At 35.9% G+C, this 23419-nt stretch overlaps 1 protein-coding gene across 3 annotated transcripts in view; it reads right to left on the minus strand.

Annotated features, from left to right (window-relative positions):
- The window catches only part of LOC149942900 (uncharacterized), a 250460-nt gene that overhangs the window by 106791 nt on the left and 120250 nt on the right, over positions 1–23419 (minus strand). The window contains exon 1 of one of the 3 annotated variants that reach the window (XM_090179899.1): positions 7452–7763. The exons of the other annotated variants lie outside the window; for them this stretch is intronic. The gene's annotated coding sequence lies outside the window, so the exon portion shown is untranslated. Of the gene's footprint in view, positions 1–7451; positions 7764–23419 lie in introns of those variants that run through there. 3 annotated transcript variants of the gene reach the window in all.

The following is a 23419-nucleotide window of genomic DNA, read 5'->3' on the forward strand; positions in this document are numbered from 1 at the left end:
CATTCGGATTTTTTTCCCTCTCGGATAGCAAATGACGTTTTTCTTCAGTTCTTCTAGATTTATATAGGGAAGTTTACATTGCGGGAAATCCGGGCTGGTTAAATACCGTTATCCAATCATCAGCTATAATTTCGACGTATATAAACCCTGATTTGAGGGAAAGAATCATGCAGGATACGAATTAATACAACTTTTTTTTTACGACTGGAGATATAAGAGAGGGTAGGGGCGCGAGTATATTAAAAATGAAATGACAAGATTTAAGCTCCCAGCGTATTAAATATGAGCGGTGGGGGGGGAAACCAATGAAAAGGGGGGAAGGAAAAGGAGAGGAAACCTCGATAGGAAAAGAGTGAGAGATGAAACGCCGATTTCTTTCTACGGCTTTTACCTATTTAGGGAAATTTTAATGGGAAAGGCGATTAGATGAGAGAGCGAAGAGGAAGGGGCGGCTGAGAATTATTAAAACGGTGAAGTTAAAACTCATCACTCCCTTTTGGAAAAACTGCTAAAAACTTCATTTGGAAATTTTTAGAAGGGAGCAATTCGTTTTCTAATCATTTCGGATCATCTCGAAAAGCAGCGAGAGAATGAAAAAAAAAACTGGCTTCTGATTGGCCTTAACCACATTCGGTAATTTTCGTAAACCAATCAGCGCCAAGTTAGAAAAAAAAACAATAGTGAGACCGGACCTCCCGTATGAAATTCGATCGAAATTCCGTAAGATTAATAAAAATTTTATACCACGTTAGTGTATACCATTTAAGTAATGTCGTTTATTACACGGAAAACAGAATATTATCAGTAATCACAATCACGGAAATAAACGATTTTTTTCTGTAAAACCAAATCAAAGTATATGTCAATTAATCACGGAAATATCCTTAAATTTTTTTTACAGAAAAGTTATTTATGTCAATTTTAATAGGACATATTTCGACAATACTGGAGGGGTTTTTGAACTATCAAAAAATATTTATACGACGATTTTTAATAAATATACATACGGATTAAATCCTTTCAAAATTTACTTACAAACGGCCATAAATTGATAGCTGTTCCGACAAACTCCACTCCCCCCCCCCCCCTACGAAAAATTACATTTCTACATTATCCCCTTCTCCAGTTTATTTATGTTTTCTTAGCAAAACCAGTTTTATATAGTAGTAGTTTTAGAATAAAATAATTGAGGTGGAATCATAAATAAGAGTTTGTTTACTCGAGTAAAAATTGTAACCGCCAGTAAAGCCTTTCATCGTTGCCTCCCGTTTTATATCGAATATCATGATTAGAATAACGTGACTCGACGCACCTGCTGTTCGATGATCCACCCAAGCGTGACGACTAATGAAATGGACGTCAAATTTAGTCAAATTAAATCTTTTAATTTCGACGAATATTCGTATAAGCGTGCTAAAACAATTTTCACAGAAAGATTAAAAACCGGTCACTTGGAAATTAAAAACACGCTTTTAGTCATGTTACATTTTTGACGGGCTTGAATTTTGCGCTATCTCTTCTAGTTTCGGATTTAATAACAATTTGTCAATAAAAAATTACACTGTGGCAGTACCGAACCTATTAATAAATGGTTGTTAACTCCCCAAAGAGATTGCAACCTAATCAGCGAATGCTCTACGTTGAAAAATGCTTGAACGTAATTGCCTAATTTTCGCACGTGATCAAATAAGCAATTTTAATCAAATTACGAGTTATAACAATGACTATAATAGGACTGAGAATGTTCAATTGTTCCAGATTAAGTTTCGGTCGCGATCTTGTTGGCGAAGCCCCATACAGTTATTTGTCTTAATATCACGATTAATTTTATTTAAATACCGCCGGAGGAAATTACTCGCAATTGTTTTAAAAATGACTCTTCCATACTACAAAATATGTCCATTTATTGTATTCAGTTTTGCGCAATCAAAAGGGATGTGTAAAAAAGGTATTTAAATATTTGATGCTTAGTCTTGAGTCTTTAAAAACGACCATTCTTCAAAACTTCGCCAAACAAAGCGATTGTAAGGTCAATAAGCACGCGGAGCAGCTCGGTTTGTGACAATGTGGAGTCGTGTGAATAAACCTAAAAATTTCGCTAAACTACCATTGAGTTAAACCCAAATTTTAATTCTTGGAGAATGCCGATGCTTTCCCTATATATTTGGCAGCATTCGAAATTGCATTTTTTTCTAAACGGGTTTCGGGCAACACTTTGTTTAAGAAGTTCTTTTCGAAATGAGTGGGCCCCTTCAACTTCTTATCCCCCCCCCCCCCTTCGTGCGTTATATAAGAAAACGTTCTAGCTCAAGGACATAGCCGCCAGAAATGCGTGGTTTGTTTTTTAATTTTATTTATTTTCCAAGAATAAAAATAGAGACGAAAAAAAGCATTCTTGACGGGAGGATTTTTTCGTTTGTCGGCGTCTGAGAAACTACTTTCACTCGAATGCACTCCGCTTATAATAATATCGAGGCCAAAGAAATCTTAATAATCGGGTTTTGTTATAGATTTAACCCGGGGCACGTCTACGTATAGATTGAGATGGGCAGGTTGAAACATTGTTAAGGTTTCCAAGTCGGGTTTCTAAACGCATCCGTTCGTAACCGCCCGTAGAGTCCTTGGCATTTCAATGTCAGTGTGTTCCAAAATTCATCGAGATTTTCACGTCTTTCCAGATCGCGTTATGCAAATTTATCAGTAATACCGGTTATCAAATTATATTCAAATCCTTCATAGTTGCGTGCTTTGATACAAAAGTATCAAGAGTGTGGTTTCGTGGATTGATTGAAATTGAAGGGTTTCATTTGAGAAAGGGTCATCTTGAAGGCAATAACGTATTTTTTCGAAAATCAACGGACGTTTAAAATCGCAGTGAAATCTAACTAATTTCAATACATAATTTCAATTAGGAATATATAAACCACTATTTAATATCACTAATCCTGAAGCGTATGACGGAATGCTTACTTTAAGAACAGTAAGTATTAAGTTAAACGTAAGTTGTTGAAAATTTAGATAGTAAACGCACATTTTTTGCTTATGTCAACAGGTTCAACTACATGTAACAGATGGAAATGTGACATTCCAGTTTCTATCTAATGCAAAACAGCTATTTGACTATATTTAACAGGTGGAACTGTGAAATTTTAATAAATATCGTACTCTAAATAATGGCTTGGTTACTTTTAACAGATGTAGCTGTGATATTTTAGTAATTATCGTATGCCAAATAGTGGTTTGGCTACATTTAGTAACTATCGTATGCAAAATAGCGGTTCGACTACATTTAACATATGTAGCTATGATATTTTAGTAACTATCGTATGCAAAATAGCAATTTGGCTACATTTAACAGGAGCTGTGACATTTTAGTAAATATCGTATGCAATATAGCAGTTTGGCTATATTTAACAGCAGGAGCTGTGATATTTTAGTAACTATCGTATGCAAAATAGCGGTTTGGCTACATTTAACAGGAGCTGTGACATTTTAGTAATTATCGTATGCAATATAGCGGTTTGGCTACTTTTAACAGATGCAGCTATGATATTTTAGTAACTATCGTATGCAAAACTACAGATATAGCCGTGACATTCTAACCATGGTATGCCAGTAAGAGTTGGCTACATCTATACAGATGGCGATAGGTGTAATCGACTTATTTGCATCCTTATCAATGCAGTTCAATTTTCAACCATTCATGACTAAAATCCATGTTCCTATTCAGGGAATAAACTTTCCTTTTATAGAAAATGTGTATCTGACTATTAAGAGCATATATTGAAAAGCAAAAACAAATGGGAAACTGTCAGCCCCAATAACTCAAAAACATTTTGGGGGAAGGGGGGGAGGACACGAAGAATTCGATGCAGCCATTACAATCGGAAATCGCTGAACAAGTTAATATTTCAAATGTCTAGACGCAGTAGCTCGAATTACGCAAACAACTCAATACTGTCGCTTTTTAGGTATACGAAACCGTATAGTTAGAAAGGTTTGCTTCAGTAGCCTGTTTAGCTCCTCCCCAAATAACAACTACTATACTTTACGAAATGATCGTGTTGTCGCTAAGTAAGGACCGGCCGTTGCGGCAAAAGTCCTTAACACGCTAGAAACGCATTCGATTTCAAATTTCTCTAATTGGTCTATAATTTTGGAAAACAAAAGTGCTTACTTTGTTACTTTTTAGTTCGTTCCTTACTCCTGGCATAAAGAAAAGTATAATTACTACCTACAAATTTAAATGCCGTAGTGTTTTTATATAAAACACTTCTGTAAATAGACTTCTACGCCACAGCCCCGACGAATTTAATTAGACCCTTTAAATTTAATCATACGTTTACAAAAAATACGATTGATGATAACACACAAAAATAAAAATTTTTATGATGAAATTTTTAAAAGGCTTTGACCATTAGATATTCGCTTTAAAATGTGTTTAATTTAGAAGGGAATAAGGTTTGCTACAATTTATACTTTAAAAAGTATTCCAATTTGCTGCAATTTATACTTTAAAAAGTATTCCAATTTGCTACAATTTATACTGTAAAAAGTATTCCAATTTGCTACAATTTATACTGTAAAAAGTATTCCAATTTGCTACAATTTATACTGTAAAAAGTATTCCAATTTGCTACAATTTATACTGTAAAAAGTATTCCAATTTGCTACAATTTATACTGTAAAAAGTATTCCAATTTGCTACAATTTATACTGTAAAAAGTATTCCAATTTGCTACAATTTATACTTTAAAAAGTATTCCAATTTGCTACAATTTATACTGTAAAAAGTATTCCAATTTGCTACAATTTATACTGTAAAAAGTATTCCAATTTGCTACAATTTATACTGTAAAAAGTATTCCAATTTGCTACAATTTATACTGTAAAAAGTATTCCAATTTGCTACAATTTATACTGTAAAAAGTATTCCAATTTGCTACAATTTATACTGTAAAAAGTATTCCAATTTTCTACAATTTATACTGTAAAAAGTATTCCAATTTGCATGGTTAGCAAAATAGGAAATGAACATGGCTGTTAAGAATCCAATTTTACTTTTAACTGAAATGTAATTTTCTTCGGAATTGTTTAATATTTAACTCATTCGCGACAAATATCATGGGGTTACCTGATAATGCTAGCGCAAGCTGGAGCTCTGGTAAGACTACGCTCAAGGTTAAAATTACTACCATCTTTATCAACGCGATACACTCAGGTAATCGTCGTCCCGAAAAAACAGATATCCACTGAAATACCAAGTAATGTAAGTTTAATGATTCTACAATCATATTTTACGTTCTATAAAATGTTAGAATTATGTTAAATAGTCAAAGGAAATTTCATAAACTTTTTCCACCTTGTTGAAATAATTGAAGTGTTTATTTCACATCGCTTAGTATCACGTAAGAAAATTCAAGGTTAGATATTTTAATACATTCCCTTCATAGTTCCTTATAGGCATGATTAAGGACAAATTTTCTTAAAATAACCAATATGACGGTGTAAAAATGAACATTGTCGTAAATTTATTTTCTCCTTATTCATATAATTAAAAGTTTAATAGGGGTAATTGGGAATCTTGTAAGATGGGCCAAGGTTAAATGCTATTTAAATACATAAAATGTATTTCCTCTTAGGTATAGGATTCTAAACCAATTTGGTTAAAACAATCGATATATAGCTTTATTACAGTTTCCATAAATATATATATATCTTTATTTATTAAGGATCATTTGGAATCTCATAAGATAATTTCAAGGTTAAACGGTGTTAAAATAGATTAAAATGTAGTTATATTTTAATTTATTAACTTACGTTTCCACACGACAAATTTGGTTAGTTACAGTCTTACAGACACTAACGAGTGTCAGGATGTAATGATGACGTCACGTGAAAGCTACCTTACGTATCGTTGTACCTAAAAATAGGTCTAATAAAAGAAGATAGTTAAAAACTTTCTAAACGGAGGGTTTTATCATTTCGTAATGTATTCGGCTCTCCCCTTTCCCTCCGCCATTTTATCTCGGCATTAAGTATAAGGTCAACAAAAAACTTACAATCTTGCAACTAAATATTATAACTTTTCCCCCGCGATAACAGCCAAATAAGGCGTTATTTATACAACTGTGTATACACTACAGCGAAGGTTTTAATATGAAGAGCCGATAAACAAAACTGATAAACGTCGATAGGTTTTCGAGTAGATACGCTCAAATTATAAAAACGGACGTTCGAATTTTATCGCGCGCGAATACTTTAAAAGCGTAGACGTACAATAATCCCTTTCGTGATGCGGCCAATTTCAATGTTGCGAGATAAAAATACGATTTAACACGGGATCAAATAACAGCTTCCCAAAACAATTAAACGATTCAGCGCTCGAAGGTAGGGAAAAACATTCGAGGAAAATAAAACCAATTACAAAATAACTTTGGTACAAGGTTAGGTCTATTTTATTCCTATTCGAGATACGATCGCGATAAGATTTCTAAAATACCGGCTCGTTATGGCGAAAAAACAATGTATCTACACCTTTTTCTTATCTAACATTTAAATGGGTCACGATAAATAAATAAGGGAAAATTTATTAATTTTCTTTTATGCTTTTAAAGTCGCTGCGATAATGAAAATAACGTTGGCCCCGAGGGATCCGACATTCGTACATATCCCGTACACTCAAAAGAAAAATTATTTTATAAATCTGGAAATCAACTTTAAAATCCTGAAATCTGGGCACAAATCAGTTCCAAAACTTCAAAATCAACCTACAATACCAGAAATCAATCCGAAAATTAAATCATGCGCTGAATCTCAAAATCAATTTTTGAGTTCCGAAATCAATTTGAGATTCAAAATCCCGTCGTACCCATCGGTTGGGCCTGTAAGGGAGGAATTATATACCAAAAGTAGTAAAAGGTACGGCGTGACGTCATGCTGCCAAATCCCAATAGATAAGAATTAGAAATTTGATTAAGATTAAACCGATGTTATATTAATTATTAATAAATGGTTTAAAAAAAACCTTATGCGAATCGTACAATATTAAAATATGTTGAGGAGGTGTAAGTGAGTTTGAAATCCATCTCCAGAAAAACCATTTCAAGAATATTGTAACAATAAGCGTTAATAAGAAAACTTTTAAAAATACATGTTTCTAAAATACCATGTCGTGATTTTAACACTATTTAATTATTATATTTTAACCATGGTAACAAATTTTAATATGTTAATAAGAACTATTGAGTTAAATTTTGACCCTAAGTAGACCTATTTACTTCGAACATTAATCCGAGGATCAACCAAGGACAAATTTCACCAGTGGCTTACAAAGGATTTAATTAAAGAGGACCACAGAAAGGTACCGTATTTAAATTTAACCAAATGTAAAGGGGGGGCTCTCCCCCCACAACTGCGCTACTACCTCTTACAAGTGATAAATATCTCACCATGATCAAAACGCCGGCATCCTTAGTCGTAATTAGAGATCGGTAGATAATCCAAGCGAATATAAAGTAGGCGAGCAATCCATCGTCACACCAGCGCGCGTTAGCATAAAGAAACCAACTGTTAAAAAACTCGCAACAAAGTAATTCATTCGCCCACGTGTTCCTCTCTCTCCCTCGCCTTGTAATATCGAAACACGACGACCATCCAACGCGGCCGAAGTCGAGCTCTTTCGCGAGAGGTTGCGGAATCGAGGGTCCGCGCGTGAAGCCGTGAAAGTAAGTTTCCCCTTTTTTAAACCTTTCCGCTTTATCCGACGTAACAGTCGCAAAAACGCGCTTTCTAAAAAAGCGCTGTTGTTTAGCCCCGAGAGAAAGAGAATACACATTTAGGGGAGGGGGTGTAAAAACGCCGAAGGATGCGATGAGAGGGGGGACCACGCCAGGGTGAAAGATTCAAAGGGGTACGCGGCGTCGCGGGGAGGGGGGAAAAGTATTAATAAAAAATACTGGGGAAAATGCGGGGAGGGGGAGAGGGGCTACGGGTAATGGATCAAGGTCGAAATCCTCCTCCCCCCCCGCGCGCAGTTTACTCTAACCCCATCTACCAGCTACAAGTGTAGACGTAATTCGCGATGATGAGGAGAGTTTGTTTGAATAAACAAATCAACAATTCGTTCACAGTCCAAGGACGGTATATACGAATATATTTAATATATAACTTCGGCAAATACGAAAGGGGGATATTGTCGAGTAGGGGGGATGTAAAAAAAATTACTCCGTCACGTGGTTTGGTTTCCATGTATAACTCTTTGGAAATTGCACAGGCGTTATGTTTTAAAAAACAACCAAGGGGGGTGTGTTGGAGGGATAAAAATGCTGAAAAAATAATGAAGGTCGCCCGTGATTAAGGCGCGCGTTCAAACGCTAAATTCATCCCCCTTTCCTCAACTTTTTTTTTATTTTTTTGTCCGTTGGGTACGAAGTAGAGTAAACGACGTCCCCACCCCGCTATTCCATCCCCCTTTTTTTCTTAAAACCTGGCATTTATTTTGAAGAAAAAGAAAGCATCGTAAGCAGCACGAGTGAAACGCTTAACCCTGAAAAAATACTACTGAATATAATATTTGAAAAAACAAAAGCCTGTTGAATATTACGCTGGATATTTATTTCACTGTCTCGTAAAACTGGTTTTATTAATTATTTAATTTTTGCCTAAATAGTCATTTATTTATTGTAATTAAAGCAATTTTATAAAGAACTTTTATTCCGTAAACTAGCGTTCAGACCACTTCCATTATCGTCTCTTAAAATTAAGGGTTCTGTATTAATGACTTCAGTTTAATTGATTTATTTAAATTAAATTGATTTAAAATGATATTTTTGAGATATTAAATTGAAAGGTAATCGTAATTTTAATGTTCATTTAATCAAAACGATCATTTAAAAAATGTTAATTTGACGACGCGCGTCGAGATTTATTAAAATGAAATTAAGTGCGTGCTAAATTATACACGTTACAAATTAACGTTCAAAATTGAAGGTGTGTTTTTCGTAAGCAAGCAACAAATGTAGTCGTTAAAAGGGTGTAAAATTATAATAACTGGAAAACACGAAATATTAAATACAAGGTGGCGACCATGGTTCAAAATCAAGGGGACATTTTCTGCTAAAAGCTATTTAGTTTTAAAAAAAAACACACTAAGATTATATTATTTTTAACAAACTCGGTTTCAACCTTAGAAGGTACGCCGATAAAGAAATATACTCGGTTGCAAACTTAGAATAGTTCTAATAGAGAAATCGGCGATCGTTTTTAAATAAAAGGTAATTGACCCTTATTTATCGGATTGAAGTACGCTGATAAATATAACCTTTAACCAGTAGTATTTGAAACTTTTTGATATCTTTGCCCAAATATTTATAAATTTTTCATTTTCTAAGGGTGCAACTGACTATAGAAAAGAGTTGCCTAGTTAACAAACATTATTTAAATAATAAATTGGACGTGTTTAATGGACCCAATCTCCCGCTTCTTATGAGGCTACTTACGAAGGAATATAATCTATTTATATTCCTTTTTCTTAACTGGCGTAGATTAAACAACAGAGCAACACAATGGAAATATTTAATATTACAATACGTCTCTTACACACAATTTACAATGTATATTTCCTTTTTATATTTGCCTTATAGATGAAGTATTGTTCCAAGATGATTCCCTAGTTTATGTTATTATGTCGCCGTTAAAACAAAACCACGTAACTTGAGATACGTGGTTTTGTAAAAATTGACATATTTAGATTCTTACACCCCAATTTACGTATATAACATTAAAAACACGAATAGGTTGCAATTTAATTTCTTTTTTTAAATCGACAAAACATTTAAACGTATCTTTGATCTTTACAACGCATTTCGCGCAAAAGCACGTATCTCGCTTATTCTCAGCTCCTATCTCACTTACATGACGCGAGACCACGTATCTCTAAAAATTCACCTTTAGCAAAATATTTTTAAATTAAAATCCTCATAAATTCAATATTGAAATGAAATTTTTTAAGTATAAAATTAACTCGCGTGTAAAAACCTAACACGCGATTTCACAAGTCCCTTCAAAATTAAAAATCAATTTTTCTGAAAAAGGCCACCGAAAAGATACGTGGTTTTGTTTTAACGGCGACGAATTTGTGAAACCAATTTCATTTCAAATTTGATTACTCATTTTGAATACCTTATGATATTTCATGGAATGTTGTCTCGAAATTCGCAACAATGTTGTATTTTTTTAGGTATCTGCTTTTCACGCTTCACATTGTCGCTCATTTCCATTTAAAATTTGCCGGTTACGTCACTGAGCTTACAAGATTGCATCTATTAATATTCATAGCTCAATAGGCCGATAAAAATATTATCCTACGAGGAGACTTCCCATCAGTACTTCCCCCGCGTAAACCTGCGAAAAAGAGGATTTCTCTGATTGGTCGGAATTTACGGCTAACTTCGACGATTTATTTTGCAGTCTAACGAATTTGCAATTCGCGAATCGGCAAGTTTGAAGCGATGGATTCTCCAAAGAAAAGGTTTGTTAATGTTTTTGATAAATTTAAATTAAATAGCATTTAAATAAAACAGCAAACAGATCCTCCAGTTCCAATTAGACGATTCATTTTATAATTTTCACTTATAATTTACGTGTTAATCATAAGAAACGTTCGCGTAAGGCCACGATTCTTGCTAAGGCTTATGTTTCCCACAAAAATACTGCAGCAGACGAAATTTGTTTTTAAAGTTTTTTATAGTTTTGATATCTGTACATAGATGGCGCTGCTGTTGAACATACGTTACAAACTTACTTCCCCTTCCTACCCCTTTCCGAAATCCTCTAGTAGTGAGGAAAAGAGAACAACTTAGGCGAAATATTTTTATCAGCCTATTTGGAAAACTACGCGTGATCAGAGGGGGGGGGGCAGGGGGGAGGGGGGCCCGTAGCTGCAGGGCCCATCAAAGAAGCTCAAGGGGGGGTGCAAATCCAGGTAACTTGGGAAAAAGTTTCAGGGCTCAAGGGGAGGGGTGCAAATCGAAGGGGCCCGCGAGTAAGTTTGACCCCGGGCCCCAGGATACCTCTGCACGGCCCTGGTGGTGCCTTGGGTATTAGCCTAGCTGATTATTATTATCTCCAGTTTTTGATTTCTGAAATTAATTTGAGATTCAAAATCGCATCGTAATCAAAATTTGCAAATGCCGGACCCCTCGGTTGGGCCTGTAATTATATACCAAAAGTAGTACAATACTGGGGACTGGACAGCATTACGTAGATAATACGTAACCCTATAATTTTTACAATTGGAGAAAAAAACATACCAGCATGGCAACCATAGCCAAAAGTACGGCGTAACGTCATGCGGCTAACACGAAAATTGCGTTTAGAAATCTCAATATAATTTTCTGATTTCTGAAATCACTTTGAGATAAAAATCCCACACTCATATACGCCAAATTTTCAAATGTGGAACCCCTCGCGGCGATTGAAAATAAATCGATGGGAAAATAATTTTAAATCCTACGCTTGTAAATTACCTGAAGTACAACAAATGAATTTTAATTTACAGTACGATACGCTAGATTTAATAATAGAACTTTTTACCCCATCAATCTCTTTAAATAATAATTTTTAATACGCAATTCAAGTGAAACCCTTAAACCTTTATTGGGATATATATTATTTGGATATATTTGAGTCCAAAAACAAACGAGCGACCATCAGTTCAGCCTTAAAGCAAGTATCGGCTCCTATTTTAAGGTTAGTATCATTGGCGAGCGAGAGATGTCACTAACGTAGAGTTTAGTCGAAATTGAAACAAGTTGAGCAAGCAAATTATTCCCTCAAAAGTAGGTGCATCGACGTACCCCTTACTTTGATTGGCTTTGCGTAATCACGTGCGCAGTCAACTTAGCTTGGATTGGATTTTCCGCAATCACGTGTTTCAATCACGTAATCGTCGACTTTCAAATAAATGACAATACGTTTTTGAAAGTTGATAATAGATGGAAGCACCTTCCCGGCGATCTAAGCAACCATAGCCATCTTCGTTGCATAGACCCAATCAAAAATACAGAGGGCAACGATAGAGTCGACACTTGCTTTAAAATACCCCAGAGAGTATTCGTCCGTGGTTACGTTTGGGGGTTTGCTATAAAAACAAAGGGGTCGCTTCTCCTTAGTTAAAAAGCATTCACCCCCGTTAGCCCCCCCTGTCGGGAAAAATGAAGAGGCGAGAGGTAAATGGCGGGACCACACCCCTTTGAAAGTTTGGCTAAAAGAAGATCGCCACAACAACGGCTACAAAATAACAGTTTTTATTATAACAAGCGGGAGAGGAATTTTCTCTGCGCCCGTAAACGCCAGTCCAAGCGTAACCTATCATTTTGACGCCCGGATAGGTTACGCCAAAAAACCGTCTAGTTTACGTAAGGCCGCCAAGACGCGTATAAGAGCCAGAGAGAGAGCGAGCTTCAGTCAGTAGCTAAAGAGGCTAAAACTATATAAAGGCCTAAGCAAGCCACGAAAATCCCCGGCTATGATTGACGGCTTACGAGTGGGAGGCGGAAAATATAACTTGCCAGTCGCCGCCAGGATCGCGCTCGTCGTCCAGGGACCAAAAAAATTGTGGCAGATTTTTCCATAAATAGCCAAGAACCCGCGTATCTTCGTGGATATTTATTTATACCACTTAAGCTAGTTACGAAAACTGTTATAAAAATATCAGTTTGTTTTATTAGTTTAAAATATCTGGTTATTTTATTAATACAAATTTCCGGTTATATTATTAGTTAGAAATATCGATAATTAAAATATTTAATAGGGTTAAGCATTTATGTTGTAAATTGTTATTAAAAGTATTCGTTTTCGTAAACATGTGCCACTTTGCGTTTGAATTCGCCGCGTAAATATTTTGGTTACAAATCGGACGTGGCGCCATCCAGGATGTCTAGAGCGAACTGTAATAAAATCACTGTTCATCTAAAAATGGTTTCTACCGCTTGACTTCTCTGATTATTAAAGTCATCCTTATTAATGGTTCCTTACATTGAATATATAGAAATCTTTACTTAAATTATAAGGATTAATGTATCTAATTATACGAAATAGCATTAACTAAATTGTAATTTTAAATATTTGAATGGTATTGCATAAACTAAATTGTAATTTTAAATATTTGAATGGTATTGCATAAACTAAATTGTAATTTTAAATATTTGAATGGTATTGCATAAACTAAATTGTAATTTTAAATATTTGAATGGTATTGCATAAACTAAATTGTAATTTTAAATATTTGAATGGTATTGCATAAACTAAATTGTAATTTTAAATATTTGAATGGTATTGCATAAACTAAATTGTAATTTTAAATATTTGAATGGTATTGCATAAACTAAATTGTAATTTTAAATATTTGAATGGTATTGCATAAACTAAATTGTAATTTTAAATATTTGAATGGTATTGCATAAACTAAATTGTAATTTTAAATATTTGAATGGTATTGCATAAACTAAATTGTAATTTTAAATATTTGAATGGTATTGCATAAACTAAATTGTAATTTTAAATATTTGAATGGTGTTGCATAAACTAAATTGTAATTTTAAATATTTGAATGGTATTGCATAAACTAAATTGTAATTTTAAATATTTGAATAGACGTAATTAGGGGTAAGAAACCGAACTTATTGCTCCTAACTGTGGTACACGGGGTGCTATGGACATTTTGAAACCCCGCGCGGTCAAAAACCCTTATTCACCAATAAAATTAGGGTCATAAAAAGTAAATTTAATTCTAATAAAACTTTCCAGTAAAACAATCAGAAACCAAAAACAATTAACTTATTACTACGCGTTGGAACGGAACGTAAAACAATTAAATATCAATCCTAATTAATATTCCATTTAAATTTCGCATTAATATACCCCTCATTAACCTTGCCGGGGGGGGAGGACCGCCCTCTCGCAAAAATACGTCGTTGCGCGCCAAAAAACACACATCCAATTAGGGGTAATTTTTAAAACTGGGCGAAAAATCGTGTTCGAACCCACCCCTTCGTCATATTGCCGCTATAGGCTTTTTCCGTCGAATCCACAAGACGCACACCCGGGCCAAAAAAAATAAAAGAGTAAAATAATATAAAAAGGAGATGATAGAGGGAGCCGCGAACACGGAGTTCAAATTAAAAGCGTGTTCGGACTGCCATCCACCGACAAATCTTGTTCTCGGGGCGTTTACGGCTCTCCTCCCAAATATACCTGGCCCAATATTTTTAGAGCTACGAATCGCGAAGCCAAAAGAGAAAATCTACAAGCGTTATTAGCTAGCCGCATCACGTCGGCCATATTTGCGTCAGGAATAACCTCCCTCCCCCGCTCGCTACCCCCCAGCGCGCGCTATGTGAGCGTAATCTGGCTAACTCAATGGAAGACGCGATACGCATATTATCCGACCGATAATAATGGCAGGACCCCTCCCCTTTTTTTGAACCCGAGGCCGAAGCCGAGGGTACGAGATTGAATTGGGAGGTTCAGCCACCACCTTCGATACCACCTTACTTGACCACGCTATTGAACGGCCGGGTCAATTTTGAAGACTCTACGCGTGAATAAAACCAGCGTGTACATATTCAATAAAACTAAATTACTAAAAACAATTAGGTATTGAATTAATAGGCATATAGATACGTTTGCTTTTTAGGGTCAGGTATGGGTGGGTAAACTATTTTTTTTAACTAAGTACATAAATGACGCTCAAGCATGACATCCACCTTTGAAAACTTTCAAAAATGACCATTTGGAAAGTGTTATATATTAAATTTAGGATGCTCTTACGTGATGTCATAATTTAATTAGTGAAAAGCAAATGTCATCCTCTTTTACCAAAAGTAAATGAACCGAAGTTATCAGACTGCTATACTCCCCATGTTGGATGCGTTTTTCTTATGAAGTTACATTTTGACCTCGAATTTGAAATTTTGCGCGCTCATAGGCCGAAAAAAAGGTTTTTGTTTTTATGAAACCATTTTTTTTTTATAATTAAAAATAGCTACACCCACAATTCCCAAGTGCAATTTATCGCGTCAAAAGAGGGGATGGAAATGAGCTTTTATTTGACTCGATTTTCTCATCATTTTCATAAGGAAAACGCCCCCCGATTCTTAGCGCTATTTCGATAACTTCGGTTCATTTACTTCTGCTTTTACCCAATCACGGCCGCCATCTTGCCTAAATTTCCTAATTTATTATAGAGCATAGTTTCAATTATTTCTTTGGCGAATAAGTAGCGTGTACGCTTAAAGAATAAGCAGCACCTGGAAGAGAAAATATTAGGCAACCTTTCTTTCCATGCCATTGAAACGCGAGGACGATTACTAGTGTGAAGATAACGTCAAAGTCAGTACTACGCCATTTGTACCGGCTTTTGTTTAAAGTTTAAAAAGATTATTTTCCCGGCGAAACGCGTTCGACCAACAATATATATAAAAACAATTGTTTTGAAACATTGTTGATAGTAGAAAACAAAAGGATACACGCGATAAAGTGGATAAAAATGTGTTCGATAGACGCAGAAACGATGAAACAAGTTCGTCCCGTAAAGGAAATAAGTACGCGCAACTGGGGAAATTGATTTTTAGATTTTTAAAGGGTCTTTCACTATTTTTTAAAACCGGCTTTCGATTTTTTTAGATTCTTAGTCCAGCGTTTAAACTTGATTTTGGGAATTATTTTAGATAGTATATCCGGATTTTAAAGTTTATTTTACGATTTTCTAAATCAATTTTAATGGCAAATCAATTATTGAATCAATAAATAAATTATATTTTTACAAAACACTAGCTTTGAACTTCAGATTCAAATGCGTTTCGTGTGGAGTTTACTAATATGTAACCTACAATATTCAACATTTTCCGAGTGTTAAGCCCAGTTCACACTATACAATTAATTGGGCCACTTAATTGAAACCAACTAATTGTAAGCAAGAAAATTTAATAGTGTGAACAGAAAAATTGTAACCATTGTTCCAACTTTTTCTGTTCACACTGTACAATTTTCTTGCTTACAATTAGTTAATTTCAATTAAGTGTATAGTGTGAACTGGACTTTATCGTATCAGCTGGCTTTGAGAATTTGGTTGACCAATAGGATAAAACTTTCCAGACCATGGGTTTACTACTCCCGCTACTCATTTATTATTAGCGAAGAAAGGTGGTCATAAATAAATTTTTCGTGTTAATTATGCTATAACCGATAAGTACCATTTCAAATATTTTCATGAAAGACCATGCTAATACGGGAAGTATAACGTCATCACCTTTAAATTTAAAAATTACAGTACATTTTTTCTAATACAATAGTATGAAATTTTCTCCACTAGGTTTAATATATTTAAATAAATACTAAGATAAACTTCCAAAAAATGGCATTAATGAAATATAGAAACGTGACGAAAACGAGGATTCAGTCTTTATAAAAGAGGCTCACTATCCCTAGATGTGTACTGGACAACAATCGACTCATTGATGTACTCGAAAAATTCTCTCTGACCAAAGACGAAGGGGGAGGGGGAGGGGGAGGGGGTGGGTTTGAATAGAAATCACGACTATCCATTTACCAATAGGCGTTTTAATAGACCATTAAGTCAAAGCGCATCATCTTCCAAAGTCAAAAAAGCGGCCGCGTATATAAGTAACGCATAAGGGGGAGCGGCGCCCCATAACACACACATCCAATATAAACGGGGTGGAGGTGTAATCGGGAGACGAGAATGTGCCGGGCGGGGGGGGGGGGCGGGCGCCAAAAAAGGTGGGCATGGCGGAGGAGGGCAGGGAGGGGGGCGCGTAAGGCGTAAAAATGAACCACACCCAAAAATTGCTGGTGAAAACACATACAACGTAGCCGAGGAATCGAAGTGTGTGTATACGCACCCAGGCAGATTACCTATAAAAATGCGCGTGACGTAATATTGGAACGCATTATACAGATTTAAAAAAAAAGAGTGTAGCCCCATCTAGCGAGAGAAAGGTGCGCGGGGTGGGGCGGTGAAAAAGTGGAAAGGGATTTGATGCGTTTAAGGGTATGATGCATGCCTCTCTCGGCGAACGAGTCGGAATTAAAAAAAAAAACATTTTTTTCAGTCCGCCCTCCCGCGGCCGTTTTTTGAAGCTTACACGGTGGAAAAATTGCGGTGGAAGCAACGGCGGGCCCGGCTGGTGGAGGGGTGAATTTTGAGGCCCTTAACGAATGTAGGGATTAGCGTTGTTTGGCTAATTAATTAGCCGCCTCAAACGAGTTAGGACAAGGTGGGTGGACGATGGCCATCTACGTGTTACGATTATGAGCGACGGGCGGGGGGGGGCACTTTCGCTCCTACCTTCCCCCTATAAATACCAAGCACGGAGTAATTTTTCGTCTCCTCGTTAATAAACGCAACATCGGGTTTGGTCGACGGAGGCCGCCTCCTGATTTTGTTTGGATTATTTATATAATCGCCTTGTTGTAGCGGCGCCCGACAGGCGGAGCGTACGTCGCCTTAATTACCAGGAAAAGAAATTAGACGCCTATACGCGATCATGTAGGGAGTAAAAAAATAATAATAAAAGGGAGGCTCTCTTGGCTCGTCCCGAACCGAGAAAAAAAAGGGCTGGACGTAAACTCCCCATCTTGACGCTTTCGGAATATTTATGTCGCTCCACTTTCTTCGTGGCCTTTCCCGCGGGAGGCGCCATTGCGTTCGTCTTAGCCTTATTAGCCGCGTTTTCGTTTGACAATGGCGGCCTCCACTACCGCCCTCGGTGAAAACGTCGCGACGCTAACTTTGTCGTTTGGATTACCAAAATGTATAATTCCTTTCTTTTTTGTCCGAGTGAGTCGTAATTTTTTGGTTTTAATGCCTCGATTGCGGCAAACCCTTTTTCGCGGAATCACGGAAAAGCGTACATTACGCCATCTAGCGGAAATAATTACTTATTTAGATTTAAAGGCAGTTCTAGGCTAGACGCGGGTCAACAGGGTATAACGACCGTACCCTTCCCGATAACTTTGCCAACTCTGAACTAATTAAGATGGCATATACCCGGATTTAACACCAACGCGGCTAGCGTAGTGCCATCTAAACTCCACCCTTGGTATGACAGCTCATTTAGTATTAGCATTAGTTTAATAAAGGAAAAAAATTTCGTGGGGTGGATAGGAATAACAATGGGACACTGGCTAATCTAGGAAGCGTTTGTTATATTGTTGGATAATTGCTAGTTACGCGCACCGAACGGAGATACAAATCAATTAATGGAAAACACTTTTAGGACCTCATTGAGTCTCCAATTAGGAATAAGTATTGTCCGGGCCCGCGATTGGAGAGAAGGCCCTGCGGGATATACGTACTCGATTTGGCCTCAAACGCTGCCGATGTAAATTATTAGACGAAATTACTATGACTTATCGTCATTTGTTATTACGTTTTTCGGTCTATTAATTAACTTTAATTTCTGATATTGGGTGTTAAGGAAAACGCCTTTATTGTCCTTTACAAAATCTGCGTGTAGGGCGTGCGAAATCAACGTAATTTTTCACACTAAACTATAAATTTTTTGCGAGTTATTTCTATCGGTGCATTTTACGTTGCGCGGTTTAATTTAGCGGGGAAAATTTTGAAATGTTCACAAGAGAAGAGTGTAATTTTATCATTTATTCGTAATATCATAATTTATTTTTGTAATATTTTATGCGTAATATCATAGTTATTTTTGTAATATTTTATGCGTAATATCATAATTTATTTTTGTAATGTTTCGTCTAATATCATAATTTATTTTTGTAATGTTTCGTCTAATATCATAATTTATTTTTGTAATATTTCGACTAATATCATAATTTATTTTTGTAATATTTTGTCTAATAACATAATTATTTTTAAATATTTTGTCTAATAACATAATTATTTTTAAATATTTTGTCTAATAACATAATTATTTCCGTTATTTTCATGAGTAAAATCAATTATTTCTGTAATATTTTCAGGACTATAATATCATGATTATTTCTGTAATATTTTCAGGACTATAATATCATGATTATTTCTGTAATATTTTCAGGACTATAATATCATGATTATTTCTGTAATATTTTCAGGACTATAATATCATGATTATTTCTGTAATATTTTCAGGACTATAATATCATGATTATTTCTGTAATATTTTCAGGACTATAATATCATGATTATTTCTGTAATATTTTCAGGACTATAATATCATGATTATTTCTGTAATATTTTCAGGACTATAATATCATGATTATTTCTGTAATATTTTCAGGACTATAATATCATGATTATTTCTGTAATATTTTCAGGACTATAATATCATGATTATTTCTGTAATATTTTCAGGACTATAATATGATTATTTCTGTAATATTTTCAGGACTATAATATCATGATTATTTCTGTAATATTTTCAGGACTATAATATCATGATTATTTCTGTAATATTTTCAGGACTATAATATCATGATTATTTCTGTAATATTTTCAGGACTATAATATCATGATTATTTCTGTAATATTTTCAGGACTATAATATCATGATTATTTCTGTAATATTTTCAGGACTATAATATCATGATTATTTCTGTAATATTTTCAGGACGAATAACTTAATTATTTCTGTAATATTTTCAGGACGAATAACTTAATTATTTCTGTAATATTTTCAGGACTAAAATCATAATTATTTCTGTAATATTTTCAGGACGAATAACTTAATTAGTTCTGTAATATTTTCAGGACGAATAACTTAATTAGTTCTGTAATATTTTCAGGACCAAAATCATAATTAGTTCTGTAATATTTTCAGGACCAAAATCATAATTAGTTCTGTAATATTTTCAGGACCAAAATCATAATTAGTTCTGTAATATTTTCAGGACCAAAATCATAATTACTTCTGTTATATTTTCAGGACTAATATTTACTATAATATTTTTATATCGAATTTAAATTATTTAAAATTTTACAACGTGTAAAAGGTTTCATTAGAAGTAAGGTGTAGACATAAGCCTTTCACAATAGAGATGATAACGTGCGTGAAAGCTATTCATATAAACAGCAAAAGCCACGCTACAATTGTCGACCAACTTGTCTTAAAACCTTTCCTTACCCTCGAAACTAATTGCATAGTGCGAAAACGCAAACTGTTGTCGTTAGGGGAAAGTAGATGACTGAATTTGATATTGCCCGAGTGAATTGAAGAAGTTAAGTAGGCTAGGTACGTCTAGAAAATACGTGGAGACTATTGGGTATTTCAATACATTTTGCGCTTAGACGTATTTAGGCATACCAAATCCCTATATCACGTTTTAAACCGCTTTATTTCAGCGTTAATTCCTAGGCAACACGGCAAAGGGGGTTGTGGCACATTCCAATCACGCGATATGTTTTCCCGAATGACTTAATATTTGCGAGGCTTACGTAAAATAAAATACGTTATTAGCAAAAACGTAGTTCTTCCTACTACCGTTAGTAGCGTATAAGATACGCGGTATGGAAAAACACGCACTGCAGTGAAGAGGAAAAGTAGACGGTCCCCAAAATAAAGAAAGAAGAGAAAAAAATTGGCAATGAAGGCGCGCGCGGGTCGCAAATTCGCGAACTGCGCTCGCCAAAAGCGGAACAAACTGGGAAAAACCGCGCCTATCTAATAAGCATGGCCTCTCTCGCTCTGCTCGATCCATATACGTGTGTACGAGAGGGATGTATGTGTATGATTACCGGCATGCGATCCGCTCCAACAATGTGTACGAAAATAAAGGTTTCGCTCTCTATTTGGGCGTGTAGTATTTCTCTTTTGGTTATTTTGTCCTTACCCTCCCCGTATCCCCCCCCCCATCCGACGCATTTTCCTACCCCCTCCCCCTTTCCCACTATCCGCTCGTGTTTAGAGCTTCTCCGCGACGGCTCGCAGCGAGGATCGTAAGCCAGATTTCCAGGGGCGTGCCTCTGTTTCGTTACGCTCGCCGAGCTGTGTCACTCTTGTGTGACATTGCTATATTTATAACAACTAAACGTTATACAAATCGAGAACGGATTCCCCGAGCTATTAACCAAAAGGAGCCTGCCTTGTTTTTGCTCCGCTCATAACGGACGGGGGACTCCATTTGGAGTGGAAGTGATGTTCCAAGAGGTTGACCCATATCGCGCCGCAGCTTTGAATCAAATTTGCCGAAAAAAATGGAGTAGATATTATAAAATTGATGAGAAATGTGCATTCCCGCGGACAGAACCGATGCCACATGTCATTAAGTTCAATTGTCTGGTAATTTAATGAGTGGTGTGTTTGGTAATTTAACGTTTGGTCAAAGTTACAAAAGAAATTTCGTCATTCTTGGAAGAATTATTTCTTATGGACATTAACCAACATAACTTGATGCAAATTCGAATCCAATTCCAACTTGAATCCAATTCTTTGGACCAAATAATTTTGAACAAATCTGAATAAAATTGAATATCTTACATTGCAACAGGAGCGCAACATATTGCGGATTGTATTCAAAGTCGAATTACAATGTTTGATATAATTTTGATCTACCACTTTCTTAAAGGCATAGGTTTTCTTCTACCTGTTTTCCTTTAAGTTATCTTCCCGCCACGCAAATATCCTGGTGGTAGGCCAACCGCAAAACACGTTGGCCTACCACCAGGATATTTGCGCGGCGGGAAGTAAACTTAAAGGAAAACAGGCAGAAGAAAACCTAGGCCTTAGGTTCATACATGAGCGTTTTATTCAATTATATATATTACGAACAAAGGCGTAAACACCGAAACGTTTAACTAGTTAAGCAAAGTTTGACACGAAACACCTCCCACGCCAAAAATATCGGTGGGTTCGAATAACAAGCGAGAGATTGATGGACAAATTCTGCACCTCCCCCCTCCATATTTTAAGCAGCCTATCGGCGCTGCACGGCCAAGCCTGCGCGCGCGAGAGAAGAAAAAATAGAAAAATCAGTTTTACGAAGCTAGGACATTTTCGGGTTATAACGTTTAGGGAAACCCATCGGGTGTACTAAAGCCACCCTCTCCTATATATGAAAAAACCAGGACTCATTCTGGGACCTCCGGCACGTACAATAATTCCCCTCCTCACCCCTACGCCCAGGCCGACCCCCATCGGGTAATACACCCCACCCCCGAACCCCCCCAAAAAAAACCCGCTATAAATAAAACTCTATAAATTCGATTTGCGGAATGTGCAATAATATAAGCCTTATAAATATATTCGTGAGCGGTCGGCCGAAGCGCTGGCCTGCCGATACTAAAATATATTCCTCCAATGTATAAATACATATTAAGAGCGACGCGTTTTATGTTACAAATAAGGGGATTATACGCCTTTTGCCTTCGGCCCGAGTAGATCGGGAGGGGACCAAAATTGCCACGTCGGACCGATTTATATATTATACTACAGCGACGGAGATGGGAATCGAAGCTATCAATAACTTTATAAACAGCTTTACTAACACTCGTTGGCCGCAGTTTTAAGGCCAAACTTTGCACGGATTTTTTAAACTTTTCCCTTTTTTACCGCCAGATTTTAAAGATTGCTAACCTCGAAATATTTCTCGTATTATCCGCTACTATAACGTCGTGATTTATATTATATTTCTTACATTTATTACAAAATTTTCGTTTTTTAAAGAAAGTAGGCTACAAATAGGCCAAACGCCTGTAGAAGTGTTCAAGCCGCGGCACTTCGGTGTTCAGGGTGAAGGCGACTACCGGGGGTCGATGGTTATACCCAAAGATACGGGTTTTTCTTTGTAAAAGTTATAATAAGGTTCGCGTATAATCTAGCGGTTTGTTTGAGCAAACGTATGCCTCTCGGAAGCTTTGTAAATATTACTTTATTCAACATTGTTTTAAAACTATAATAACTATTGTTATTATGAAAAAAGGATCAATAAGAAAACACGCGAAGTAGTTTGTATTCGGACGTTTTGTCGTAAAAACAACTTCGCAAATGACAATCAACAAAGTTATAAAATTGGAGTAAAACTTAAGTTAAATAGACTAGACAAGAGTCGGGAGATTAGTGCCAATCATTCCGATTCGCGTATTGTCAATCTCGCAAACGCGGAAGTAAAGTAAATGCCTACGTAAATAAATATACACCTTTTCAATAACAGACAAAACCTCTTTATTCTATTCTGAGGACCATCTGTCGTGGCCAAAACGTAGATAGAAATTGAGACAAGAAATAACTCGAGGAAAGATGCAAATATATTCCACTAAAGTATCGTATTCACTTATCAAATGGAAGGCGGTATAATTTCGGTTTTCGCTAATTTCGCTAACTAGAAAACGGGGATAAAAGGGTTAGCGTCAGCAATAGACAAACTAGACCCACCCTAAGAAAAGAATAGG

The sequence above is a fragment of the Leiobunum rupestre genome, chromosome 6, assembly GCF_980474605.1.
Source record: "Leiobunum rupestre chromosome 6, qqLeiRupe1.1.hap1, whole genome shotgun sequence".
NCBI lineage: Eukaryota > Metazoa > Arthropoda > Arachnida > Opiliones > Sclerosomatidae > Leiobunum > Leiobunum rupestre.